Raw genomic sequence first — 15,548 nt, forward strand, 5'->3', positions numbered from 1 at the left:
TAGATGAAGTAAAAATATTACACGAAGAAGGAATTACTGTTAATAACAAAAATATACCATGTACATTACATTCTATTATATGTGATGCACCAGCGAAAGCATTTGTGTTGCAAGTAAAAGGACATAACGGTTATTCCAGTTGCACAAAGTGCATAATTGAAGGCAGTTATATTAACGGTAAAATGTATTTTCCTGAAACAAATGCACAACTACGAACAGATAAAGATTTCCATTTAAGGAAGGACGAAAATTATCATGTTGGGCATTCTGCTATTTTAAAGCTATCAGATTTTGATTTTGTGAACAATATACCTTTGGACTATATGCATCTTGTATGTTTAGGAATCATGCGTAAATTATTATATATGTGGTTATTCGGAAAACTTGAAGTCCGTTTACAACACAGAAAAGTGGATGAAATATCATCACAGTTGGAAAATGTATTACAAATATATATACCATGCGAATTTGTGCGTAAATCAAGATCACTTGCTTTTGTCAAACTATGGAAGGCAACAGAATTTCGAAATGTACTGTTATACACAGGCTGTGTAGTTTTTAAACTTCTTCGAAAGGATCTGTATAATCATTTTTTAGTATTGCATGTTGCGATTAGAATATTATGTTGTTCACAATTTCACGAATATATTGACTATGCTCAAGAGCTTCTAGAACATTTTGTTTCATTATCTTTCAAATTATTATATGGTGCTTTCAACATTTCACATAACGTACATGGTCTCATTCATTTAGCACAAGATGCGAAAAGATTTGGTACACTAGATACCTTTAGTTCGTTCAAATATGAAAATTATTTGCAAATATTAAAAAATATATTAAAAAAGCATAACCAACCATTACAACAGGTTGTTAGAAGATATATTGAACGAAGAAACATTGAGAAACCGCGAGAATTGCATGACAACATTATCTGACTTTGTAATTGACAGAAAATCTATTCATACGAAAGGTCCTTTAATTGAAGGTTGCTGTAATCCACAATATTACATAATAAAATGCTCAAATGCAACCATACGTACAGATATATTAGCAGATAATTGCTGTGGTTTAAGTGATGGAAGTATTGTTCGAATAAAAAATATTACTTCTGGAACCGGAGGCCATCCCAACGAATTGTCTAATCTGTTTAACTGTACGAGGTTCCGGCCAGTCTACTACCGCGCTTATTTTCTCTGGGTCAGTCGAATACCTTGTCGGTCTATAATGTGTCTCAGATATTTCAGCTGGTCTACACAAAATTTGCATTTGTCAGGGTTCAGACGGAGGTGCGCTTCACGAAGGCGTTTGAATGTTTCCGCTAGTAACTCGAGGTGTTCCTCGAACGTCTTGCTGATCACGATAATATCATCCAGATATACAAATACGTTTGGTTCTAATTCGGGTCCTAAGACCGTGTCTAGCAGTCTTTGAAAAGTTGCTGGTGCGGAATGCAGGCCGAATGGCATTACTTTAAATTGAAATAATCCTCTGCCCGGAATCGTGAAAGCTGTTATTGGCCTGCTTTCTTTGGTCAATGGTACTTGCCAATACTCGTTTTTAAGGTCTAATGTTGACAGATATCTGGCCCCTCTTAGTTTGTCCAACGTTGCCGTTATTTGTGGTAGCGGATATGCGTCTTTTATCGTTACCTCATTCACCCGCCGGAAATCGATGCAGAACCGGTGTTTTCCGTCCTTCTTCTTCACAATGACTATTGGTGAGCTCCACGGACTGTGTGATGGTTCGATTATATCTTGTTGTAACATTTCGTCTACTTCCTTGTCTATAATTGCTTGCATTACCGGGTTTCTTGGCCGATATCTTTGTTTAATTGGTCTTTCGTCCCTCAGTCGTATCTCGTGTTGTACCTTGTCTGTCCGTCCTTGTATAGCTTCGAAACGTTTAAATTCGTCCGTCAGAAAATCCTCCAGTCGATTTTTCTCTTTCGGTGTCTGCCTGACTAACCCGGTCGCGTAGCACTTGTCTCCCTTCTTCCCCAGGTGTCGTGGTGGTGGTGGTACGCCTATTGTTCCTTCACTCGTGTACGTAGATGTCTTTTTGTTTGATCTATGTATGATATGTTGCAATCTTTGCAATTTAATTTATATACAACGCTTGTCTTATCGTTATTATGTAATCTGTCTTTACCGCGTTTAATTAAATTATTTAGTTTTTTTGTTATTGTGTAAACAACGCTAAAACCGTTATTTCGCAAAAGGCGATCATGGCTCGTCGTATATGCCTTAACGGTGATTGTGTAATTGTAACTAATTTTAGCTCTTGATTCTATATGAGGTTAGGATATTGTTCGGTCCAGTTTGTATTACCGGTCACGATTATTTAAAAAATTGATTCTCTTTCGAATGTATCTCCAACTATGTAGGTTTTAGAAACCAATTATTGATCAAGTTCATAAACTAGTTTGATATTATCTTGCTTAAAGCATCTCAGATAAAAATACATATCGACTAAATTGTAAATGTATTTTTTATACTTAACGGTGATTCGAATAAAGTTAATATTCTACCAGACCATGTAGGTTTCCTAAACCAATTAGTGATAAGTTTAGAGCCTGACCTAATGACTTTTACATTAAGAAAATTGATCGACGAATCAATTTCAAAGATTTCTTTTCACAAAAAAACACATTAATCATCCAGATAGATGCATTCTCGATTCGTTCGCTGTTTCTAAAAAATTTATACGCGATAATGACAAGATATCATGTCACGCGTGACAAGTCTTGGAAGAAAATAACTTGATAGGTGATAACATACAGAAATCTAATTGTACAACGGTAACTTGTAGGTGAATTAATAATTTTTGTAAATATTTACCGCGTTGCTACGGTCTGCCGAAGATCCATAAAGATGGTTTCCCGTTGAAACTTATTGTATCCGCTTTGGGAAGTCCGGTTTATAATATTTCTACATATATTCATAACATTCTTCACAAATCGATTAAGAAACCTAACTCACATATTAAAGATGGATGGTCCTTTGTTGACAGAATTAAGAACACTTGTATTGAAGAAGATAACATAATGATTTCATTGGATGTTGCTTCTCTATTCACCAACGTTTCAAAAGAATTAGTTGTGAATGCCATAAGAAAGCGGTGGACATCTCTAAAAATAATTTGTCACAGTTTTTACATACTATAGAATTGATATTGAACTCAACTTGCTTTTCTTTCAACGGACGTTTTTATGAACAGATCTTCGGCACTTCTATGGTTTCCCCACTATCACCTATTTTAGCAGATATGGTGATGGACGATCTGGAGACGCAATGTTTAAATTCACTTAGTTTTGCGGCGCCTATTTATTATAGATATGTAGATGACGTTTTCGCAATCGTGCCACGTACAAAAGTCGACGAGATTCTAACGATTTTCAATAATTACCATGAACGTTTACGTTTCACACACGAGATTGAAATTGATTCGTCGATCAACTTTCTTAATGTAAAAGTCATTAGGTCAGGCTCTAAACTTATCACTAATTGGTTTAGGAAACCTACATGGTCTGGTAGATATATTAACTTTTATTCGAATCACCCGCTTAAGTATAAAATTAATACGATTTACAATTTAGTCGACCATGCTATTTTATTATCTGACGATTGCTTTGTAACGATGCACCCCGTGCACCCCCTAAAACGCATCGTTATTCCCGGCATGCGATCGCCGGAAGCTGCCGCCCGGCAGAACACCCGCCGGGCAAAGGCACGGGCGCAGTGCGCCCACATTTTTAAACAATTCAAAAAAACTCGAACGGCGTTAGGCCGTTAATTGCCGAGCCGGAAAAAACCGAAGATTGCCGAGGCACCCCGAACCGCCGACCGGCGAAAACCCGCGTTCTGCGCGACACCCGAATCCCTCCGAACGGGCCCGACCGTACCGTTTCCCTGAAACCCGTTCGGAAGGAGTAAATCCGCCGCGCGCCGACGCGCGGGTAATTAGCCGGTATAAAAAGGGCATACTCGGCAATCTAATCTTCCTTTCCGATTCCACTCGCACCAGTGAGACGACTCGAAATCCTAAACCGCTCCTAGCAAACGCCGAATATAGAACCAGAGGTAGAGAGCACTCTTCCTCTATCGAGAAACTCTCGATCATTATACGGCTAGTCCATCCAGCCACTTTTTCCGACCGCCAAACGAACCTGAGCGCACTCCGGTTCAACCGAGAGATCTCGGTGAAAACGGTCCAACATCCAACCGCCTTACGTTGTACATCATACCTCGAGGCAGAGAGGAGAGCTGCCTCGGGCGAGTGATTCTTGCCGGCACAACGCTTCCTGGAAACGTTCCTGTTACACCGAGAATTACATCCACGATTCAGCGAAAGACGCGTACGCCGAATTAAACTCGTAATTCGCAGAAACGATAGCGAAAGAAATACGCGAAGGAATACGCACGTTTGTAAAAACGCGGCTAGACTCACCGCCGGACACGCACGGCTAGAAAAAGCGCAACGCACACCGATTCACCGCGCTCAAACATAAACACACGCTCCGTACAGAATTATTATAATTAACACGCGCACTCACGCACGCACACACACACACACACACACACACACACACACACACACACACACACACACACACACACACACACACACACACACACACACATTCTGTAATACATCTGCCTTAATAAACATTTTGTTACACATACATGCTCTCGCTCTTATTACGTCAAAACGAATCCTGATTCCGACTCTGACTATCCGACGGCGATTCGCGCGGAATACGCCCGTGACAGCTTTAAGCAAGATAATATCAAACTAGTTTAAGACACTTTAATCAATAATTGTTTTCCTAAACACATCATATATAGACACATTCGAAAGAGAATCAATTTTTTAAATAATCGTGACCGTAATGACAATACTGACGACAATCTTACTCGTGTAGATAAGGCTAAAATTATTACAATACCATACGTTGAGAATACGAGCCATGATCTGCATCGCCTTTTGCGAAATGACGATTTTAGCGTTGTTTACACAATAACAAAAAAACTAAATAATTTAATTAGACGCGGTAAAGACAGATTACATAATAACGATAAGACAAGCGTTGTATATAAATTAAATTGCAAAGATTGCAACATATCATACATAGGTCAAACAAAAAGACATCTACGTACACGAGTGAAGGAACATTGTAATAATATAAAGTTACATGATTCTAATCACTCTGTAATTACCAAACACAGATTGGAATCTGGACACGAATTTGATTGGTTGAAACCCGACATCTTACATAGCGAAACGTATGTTCGAAAAAGAGAGATTGCTGAGATGTTTTTTATTAAGAGATCTGATAATCTCATCAATTTACAGACAGACACAGATAATCTAAATAATATTTATGACAAAATAATAAAGGTCACTTAGTTGTGTTTCTCCCTCGAGATTCGCTTAGTTTTTCGACGAAGTCTCACATAGACGCATCAGTCTCTCTCGTTTTTTTAATTTAATTATATAACGTTTTTTATTTGTGACTCGTGATGGTTTTTACAAGCGCTATGTTTGCCTCCTGATTATTATATTTCATCGGTAAATTTGTTTACTCTTTATTTTGTTTGTGCTTTTTACGTATTCAAACCGTTAATTTAATGTATTTTAAATCCTTCCAGTATATACTTGATAAGGACCACAACCATATGGTCGAAACGTCGTATTAAATAAAGGAAATTTCTGGCTAGTTTGGTCGAATATAATTTTTTCAATAATCCTTTGATTATTCGACTAGCGATTATACCTTTTCTACATTGAAAAATTATCTTTATGAAAATGTGGATGTGAGGGTTTGAAAATCGTCTGTTAAGCCGATGATAACTCCTCTTTTATGTGACAAAGAGTGGTGTGAAAAATATGAGAGAAATCTCCCTGAAAAAGTCGGCTTCTTGTACCAATTGAATTCAATGTAATTCTTATTCATAATAATAGTTATGTCTAAAAAATTTATACTGTTATTATTAGAATGTTCAATGGTCTTAGTCTATTATGAAGTGAGTTGAAAACTTGAAAGATGTGCTGGATGAATTGTCTCGGAGCTGCAAGAATAATGTCGTCAACATAGCATATGTAAAAGGGAAGAGAAACTGGGAGGGATGAAATTGCTCTCTCTTCCAGGTCCGCCATGATAATATTCGCCAAGATCGGACAGAGTGGAGAGCCCATCGGAGTGCCAAAAATCTGTTTATAAATGATCTTATCAAACATGAAGTAAGTGGAATCCATGATCAATTTTAGAGAAATAACAAATTCGTTATACGGGATGTTAATTTTATTTTTTATGAAATGCCATCGTTTCGCGATTCCCCCAATAACCAAATCAAGAGGAACATTGGTGAAAAAACTCACAACATCTAATGAGATCAAGTCGTAGTTATCGTCTAACAAGTAACACTACCCAACTGCCACTCGCCGATTCGAATGAAACTTAACATACTTATTAAACACGGAAAAATATTGAATACGTGTTTTTTTGTTTCGGCTATAAACGCATTTTAAGGATAGAAATCACCCCTCAATTCCTGGGGGTGGGAACAACTACGGCTAATTATTTCCGAAACGATACATTTTCTGAAAAATGTGCTCAGGATTAAAGTTGTAGGATTTAAAGTGATGCATTTGATGGTGGTCTTGAGTTGACCTTGAGGTCGATTTTCAAGGTCAGTTGAAGATTATCTCATGTTTTTCAAAGGAAATACCTACTTTTAAACCCGAAAATCGATAGAGCGTAAAATTTTACGTTCAGAACGTGGATAGTTCGATTGATTAAAAAGGGTTATTTGATGATTATCAATTTTTTTTACAGAATTTTGTATTTATCCAAAACAATGCATATTTTGAAAAAAAATGTTACAATCAAAGTTGTAGGGTTGTCGAACTTCGAAGTAATGTATTTAATAATGATCGTGAAATCGGCCTTGAGATTAATTTTTAAGGTGAAAATGTGCACAATGAACCTTTTTTTGACGTTTTTAGATAAAACAAATCTCAATTTGAAAGCGTTCATTGATCCAATTAATTAAAGCAAGATCAGTCAGTGATTCGACTAATAAAGGAAACAGAAGTTAATTAATCCATTCAAATAAGGCAAGATGTGATCGAGATCCAGTCAGTGAAGACAAGATGTGATCGAGATCCAGTCAGTGAAGACAAGATGTGATCGAGATCCAGTCAGTGAAGACAAAATGTGATCGAGATCCAGTCAGTGAAGGCAAGATGTGATCGAGATCCAGTCAGTGAAGGCAAGATTTGATTTCTTTTTATACATCCTATGAGTATAAATTCTACGATAATTGACATTATTCTTTATATTCATGTCAATAGTGAGGAAAAGTTTCATTTTCTATCGCAAAAAAATGCTCCATACACAGAGAATTAGTACACCACGCACATTTTATTACTGCAATGTTATTGCAGATTTTGCAAACTGCACCGCAATTCTTTAAACAGAAATCAACAGGTGTTTCACTTCTATCTGGCTTTTGTTCGATATATCCACTTTTCCACCAGGCGTATTTAATTATGTTTTTGAATCGGGGTGATGAAAATTGATTGTGGATTAATGATTGAATTTTGAGAATGTTATTCCTCAAATGTAGATTAATGTCATAGTTGTATAAAAGAATTAAGTCTGAAAATTGTTTCAGGAAGTTTTTCCACGGTCTGAATACGTAAACATCCAATGGTTGAATGGAGCCAATTGTTCCGGCAGGAATTGTAAGGATTTTTATTTCCTTGCCACCCTTGTCTGTATTTTCAAATTTTTTTTCTGTTTGTCCTGACCAAGAGTCCAAAGACAAAACAGACTTCTCGCCAGCATTAGGCAAGAAGACAGCTTCAAACCATTTAATAGCCAAGTCGGATGTCAACTTTCCAGATTTTGTGGCGAAAACGAGGATATTATCCGCTTTGTACATTGACTTCTGTACTATCGGTTCAAAATGGCCACTTGTCTCTTGCAAAACTATTAATAAAGGGGATTTCAAGATACCATCAGCAGATATTAGAGGCTGTATTGTGTAACTATGGGTCAAGGAGTTCAGAGATTGGGCAAGACATTCCACTTTCAAAGAACCCTTCGATGCTATGTACGACCAGCATGTGTTTCCAAATTGAACCCTGATTGGTCTGAATTGTAAACGTTTGCTGTTCCTAGCAAGCCTATCTCTAATTTGACTTGACTCACATAATTGGAAACTTGTTGCAATAATTCTGCTTTATTTGAAATATGTGCTTGTGTCACGAATTTGTTTATCTTTCTTGAAACAATGCCATGTTTTATTTTGAACTTGTGTATCCATTTCGATGAAGCCGTAAATAATTGAGAAGATAAATGAACTTCTTCTTTTGCTTTCAAGGCCCATCTCTTTAGATCTAAATCATGAATGGGTAAATTTCGATCAGATGAACTTTCAAATTGTTCTAGAACGTATTGAGAAATATATAACAATTTATCAGTCCTTGAACCATTCTCAGCAACTTGTACTTCCCATCTGTACAGTTGTTTTTCATCTGTAACTTTTTTAAATTGGTTTTTGACTGATTCTATAATCTTTCTTTTTTTTCCAGATCGCCAAAATTGAATTGCTCTGCTTTTATAATCAATGTCTACAATTTCTCTGAATTTTGTATCGTTTTGCACAACTTCTAAAACATCTTCTGGATCGTCTTCAACTAACCCAGCATCAGGAATCACACTAACATCAATAAAGCTCAAAGTATCAGAAGTCTCTTGAAACACGTCAAAATTGATAGTGTCTTTTATCAAATCTGCTAATTGAGAAACGAATAATCTTTCTTCATCTGTTATTCTAGATTCTATACTGTATACTTGGTCTTCGAAAGTGAGACATAATAACTTTAAAATATTTTTCGGGTTTAATGACATTATGAAATTTTTGCAAATTAATAATGCTTTAATACTAATATCATATCAGAGATTCAAAGTAAATTCACAGAAAGCAATGTTTGTGATTATAAGCCCAAATAAAATTAACACAAAAAGTAGTCGTGGGAATAAACGATGGAAAAGTATTTGTTGCAAATACTCTCCAAAAGAATTTTGAAAACATTCACGAGAAACAGCAGCCGTGACAACAACTGACGTAAAATTACAAACAAGGAACACTCGCTTAAGTATAGTCACGATTGAAGATATGTTGAAATGAAATTTACGAGATACCTCATAGAAAATAAATGAAGAAATAGTCTTGGGAAATGCTTGCTCAACGACAGTCGTGAAAATGACAATTAATCATATGTTCAAATGAAATCCTAACACAAAATAAAGGGTATACGTAAAAGGTGTTGCGGATAACTTCAGAGTAGCAATAAAAATAAAAAAAAATTGAAGATATTATTTTAATATAGCACAAGAGTAATGTTTAACTTATAATTAGGGTGATACTTAACATTTTCTTACCTTTACTTTTATTCTAAAGTTACCCACAAAACTTTTCTCCTTATTTTTTCTGTGAATTTGCATCTACAATTCAGTTCTGAAGACACATGAGTCAGTGCATGAAATCATGATTATATACAGGATGTGACAAAAGTCCGGCAACGGCTAATTAGCTCTCCAGGTTTAATTGACCTTGAAAATCGACCTCAAGGTCAACTCAAGACCACCATCAAATGCATCACTTTAAATCCTACAACTTTAATCCTGAGCACATTTTTCAGAAAATGTATCGTTTCGGAAATAATTAGCCGTAGTTGTTCCCATCCCCAGGAATTGAGGAGTGATTTCTATCCTTAAAATGCGCTTATAGCCGAAACAAAAAAACACGTATTCAATATTTTTCCGTGTTTAATAAGTATGTTAAGTTTCATTCGAATCGGCGAGTGGCAGTTGGGTAGTGTTACTTGTAAGTGAAAATTATTAAGTTTTTTAGTAAGTTCAAAACTGTTTGCGATATGACTCTTCGGATTCGGTAAATTCTTATATAGAATGTTATGGAGAAAAGACGTTAGTGAATAATTAATTATTTTAATTATTTCAGTTTAATTATTTCAGGATTGGTTCATAATTCCTTTATCTTAACTCTATATAATACATTCTTAATATCAAAGATTTTTTTAAGATCCTCGTCTCTGCTAAAAGTTAGCATATGTAGTGGGGCCTTAATCTTAATCTTTTCACCTATATTATGGGGGTTAATTTTCTTGATGTGTATATTCGGGACATCGATAATGTTGAATCCAATTTCAGTGAGCGCTAGTTTAATATTCTTCAGTGTCAATAGATCCGTCCAGTCCTCGCATCGTCACTTTATTTGGTCTTACACTTTTATTTCCATCATTGAACCATTCTATACCTTTCACTTCGAGGATGTTAGACAGTGTTCTGAAATCTACTTCGCTATAAACGTTGATTTTGTATTTCCCCTCAGCCCTTTTAGAAATAATTGGGGCAAGTTTTTATCATATTGATTATTTCCACTATAATGTTGTATTCTTTTACATTAATCAGGTTAAGCGGTGGAAATTTAACCGTTTTCTCTAACCCGCAATCTTTCCGGCACTAATAGAAGGACTGATTGTTGGCCCTTGTTCTTTATTCTGAGTTATCTTCCTTCTTTCCGGTTTATCCACTTTATCAAATTCGGCTAAATTTTCCGGAGAAGATACCGCTTTACGTTTTTTAAGGGATCTTATCTTTTGCGAAAACCAGCCATCAGATGTTTCCCATGCTAGTTCATCTTCATCCGTATGATACTCTTGCATCGCTTTGGTGTTCATGGTAGTGTATTCTTCCAAGATAATACTTGCTGGCTGCTTCAGATCGTTCATATTTTTTTCTATGAACTTATCTATCTTCTAATCTGAGTCCATTATTATTATGAACCTTTTTTAACTTCTTTAACTTATCATTTTTCATTCGAAGCATATGAATCTCTTTCTTCATTTCAGCGCAAAAGATCTCGATTTTACTTATTTTAGCTCGAAGTGTCTCGTTTTCTTCCCTAAAGGATGATCTTTCTGTTATGATTTCTATCTTCGAGTTACTCCTCTGAGCGGAGTAATCAGGATAGTTGATAAGCAATGAATGGCCTCCCCCAGAATCCGTGAGGCCTGCCTCCAAGGAGGGTGGATTTTCCGAGTTGATTCTCGTGTTGTCACATGGGATAATTAACCCGTAATCGTTTTATACATTGCCTGCTCTGCTAGTTTTAGTCCACCCCGGATATTTTATTTCTCCAGTATCCTCCGGCAAGCCGGCGAGCATTCCCCAATGCGCCACCAGGGAAGGTGCCCGATGGGGGATTAGCAACCCCCCATGGGTCTTTAACAATATAGCAAAAATTTTCTTTATAATTTCTGTAGAATTCTCAATAATCACAGATATATAAATATATAAATTATATAACATTTTATATCTATATTTTCTGAATTAGTTATAATTTATTTTTTACATATTTTCATATTTAAATTGTAATTTGCTCATTCTTCTCCTTATATGTCATTTCTATTTCTTTACTTTATTAGACTTAAAAATTAAAATAAAGCAAATGAAAGATTTTTCAATACAAAAATTAGGACAGAAAATTGAAGAACTTACAGATGCGGAGACAATACAAGAACTACAGATGCGGAAAATTTTAATGATAACTACTTATCAACTTATTTTAATCTTTATAATATATTTTATTTTATTATTAAATTATTATTAAATTTTATTTGTCCTCATAAATTTCAGATATCTAAAAAACTATATATAAAGAAAATATAAAGAAAATCTAAATATAAAGAATGGAGTTAAATTGTTTTATGTGTTATAATATTGTTAAAAGAGGATTAAATTGTTTAACTCAACATTTTCAGATAAAACATGGTTTAACAATTAAACGAGGTTAAAAAAGGTGGATTTGAATGTGGTCTAAATAAATGTCGTAGGAGATTTTATAATTACTTCTTTTTAAAACAGCATATACGAAAAATTCTTTTTTTTTTTTTCAAAAAAAGAATAATTGTGATTTTCGTATGAGAAGTACAAATTCTGTCTCTTTATCTGATGATGATATGATTATCCATGAAAATTATACAAATTATATTGTTAAATGTACTGAAGAAGGAAATGAAAAGGTCCTAATATTTTCTGATAATTTTAACTTGAGATTCTGTAATAAGAATGATAATTAGACTTCATTCAAAAGGAGCTATAAGGAGCTATAAGGAGAAGAATTATAAATGAAATTCTTGATGAATATGCAGAAATTACAAATCATTTATGTAGATCATTACAGAGTAAAGTTAGAAAATTTATGGAATCTAGATGCTTAATGTGTGTGATTCTAACGTTATCGATTTATTAGATTCTTTAAAAATAAGTAAATCTTTTAAGAATTGTTGAACAGCAAATGGAAACATTAAAATCTAGTACAGAATATATTCAAGCTCAAGAAATATCTTTGGGTACACGCATTAATAATATAATTGATAAAAAAATAGGCACTTTCGTCACAAATATATTGATAAGTTTCAACAAAAATTGTTGAAACTTGTCAATATATTTTGTTATAGTCCGAAAGACTATAACTTATTACTTCATTATAATAGAATATATAATAGAACCAATTGAAAAATTGTAGTCGACCAAAACTAGTCAAAAAATTAAGTTTATTAATACGACGTTTCGACCATGTGGTTGTGGTCCTTATCAAGTATACACTAGAAAAGATTTATAAATACATAAATTAACGGTTTGAATACATAGCAACGCACAAAGAATTAAATTGTGAAAAGATTTTTACCGATGTAACAGTAATCAGAAGGCAAGCATTAATAGTGAACATGTAAAACAGCGTAATCACGTAATACAAAAAACGTTATTTAATTAGATTCAATTTGAGAGAAGCTGATGCGTCCATGTGAGACTTCGTCAATAAACTAAACATAACAGGAAGAAAGGCGATACTAAGTGACCTTTATAATAACTACCACGAACGTTTAAGATTCACGTACGAGAAAGAAATTGATCCTTCGGTTAGTTTTCTCAATGTTAAAATCATTCGGTTGGGAACAAAACTTATCACCAATTGGTTTAGGAAACCTACATGGTCCGGGAGATATATTAATTTTCTCGAATCACCCGTTAAAATATAAAATTAATACGATTTATAATTTAGTTGACCATGCCATTTTACTATCTGACGACTGCTTTAAACAAGAGAATATTAAGTTAATATATGACACGTTAGTTAATAATTGTTTTCCTGAACACTTTATTCATAGACACATTCGAAAAAGAATCAATTTTTTTAAACAATCGCGACTGCAATGACACCGATGACGCCAATTCTACTCATCCAGATAAAACTCATTTTATTACTATACCATACGTAGAGAATACGAGTCAAGATCTCTACCGACTTCTACGAAACAGTGGTTTCAACGTCGTCTACAAAGTAACAAAAAAATTAAATAACTTAATTAGATGTGGTAAAGACACAATAACGACAAGACAAGTGTTGTATACAAATTAAATTGTAAGGATTGCAATTTATCATACATTGGGCAAACAAAAAGACATTTGCGGATCCGAGAGAAAGAACATTGTAACAATATAAAGTTACATGAGTCTAATCACTCCGTTATTAGCAAACATAGAGTGGAATCCGGACACGATTTCGACTGGTCGAAACCGAATATCTTACACAATGAAAAGTACGTTCGTAAAAGAGAGATAATGTTCTGAATATAATGAGCTGAAATGTTCTTTATCAAGAGATTTAAAAATCTAATCAACTTACAGAAAGACACAGATAGTTTAAATAATATTTACGACAAAATTATAAAGATCACTTAGTATCGCCTTTCTTCCTGTTATGTTTAGTTTATTGACGAAGTCTCACATGGATGCATCAGCTTCTCAAATTGAATCTAGTTAAATAACCTTTTTTGTAAGGATCAATAGAAAAACTGTAGTCGACCAAACTAGCCAAAAAAATTTAGTTTATTAATACGACGTTTCGACCATGTGGTTGTGGTCCTATTCTATTGATCCTTTGATTACTCGACTAGCGACATTAAATTATTTACAATTTTAACGTTTTTTGTATTACGTGATTACGCTGTTTTACATGTTCACCATTAATGCTTGTCTTCTGATTACTATTACATCGGTAAAAATCTTTTCACACTTTAATTCTTTGTGCGTTGCTATGTATTCAAACCGTTAATTTATGTATTTATAAATCTTTTCTAGTGTATACTTGATAAGGACCACAACTACATGGTCGAAACGTCGTATTAATAAACTTAATTTTTTGGCTAGTTTTGGTCGACTACAATTTTTCAATTGATCCTTTGATTACTCGACTAGCGATATTAAACTATTTACAATATAATAGAACATTCACGAATCGCGCAAAACCGCCATCTCAGCAAACCACGCGCGAGAACGCTCGCCGGAAACGCGAAAGACGCTAACGAAGGGATTTAACTTTGAACCTCCTTCGCTTGCATTTGGACTTTGGACGCCACGAAGAACCTCCATGACCATACATGGTCACGTCGCTAGGCGATCCCCTCCAAAACACCCCCGAAACCGAGGAAATAAAAGCCGTCCACCGCAAATCCGCGGCGGACAGTCATTAATAAAAAATCATACAACGAACGTTAGTAGTGCTAAACCAAGGGCTAGCCGCTATACTGCGTGAAACATCCGACGAAGTGACTAAACACACTAAGAATAAGAACGAAGCGATTCAGGAACGAGCTACGAAGAGAGGGCTCGAAAGAAATTGATTGATATACGATTATTTCCAATAATAATATATTTAATAAACAAATTGTAAATTTAAAATAAAGATTTTACAAAAAAAAAGGAGGAACTCAGGATCCCGTGATTTATCCAATTTTCCCGATTACCCCACACCCTGTGCCGCGCCGGGCACAACAATTTCCATAATTGAGACTTTGTCAATGGTTCTTAGAAATAAAGAAATACACGATGCAATAGAAGCAGAAAAAGAATCAAGTAATAGTATTCTTGCTTCCTTTATTGATGAACAGCATTTTAAAAATCATACTTTTTTTCAAAAATATAAGCACGCAATTAGAATTCAATTATATTATGACGAACTAGAAATCACTAATCCACTTGGCTCAAAAACATGCATTTACAAATTACAAATAGGAGTCTTTTATTATACTATACAAAATCTTCCGTTTCACATGAATTCTGAGCTTAGTAGCATTCATATTGCTCCTTTGTTGTCATGTTGATATAAAAAAAATATACAATGAATAAAGTATTCAGTCCTTTTTTTAAAGATCTTGCAAAATTGGAAAGTGATGAAGGAGTTCTTATATTTCTTGGAAAAGAAAAATATATTTTGCGTGTATCATTAGCCCCATTTTGTGGAGAGGGATTGACTGTCCATGAAGTATTCAATTTTCTAACTCCATCCTATAATATATTTTCGAATGTGTTTTTATACTAGAGAAGAATGTATTTTTATACTAGAGAAGATTTACATAACAAAAATATACAAATAAAGCAACAAAGAACTGTA

Source organism: Camponotus floridanus, unplaced genomic scaffold (assembly GCF_003227725.1).
Source record: "Camponotus floridanus strain SB8 unplaced genomic scaffold, Cflo_v7.5 scaffold122, whole genome shotgun sequence".
Classification (NCBI taxonomy): domain Eukaryota; kingdom Metazoa; phylum Arthropoda; class Insecta; order Hymenoptera; family Formicidae; genus Camponotus; species Camponotus floridanus.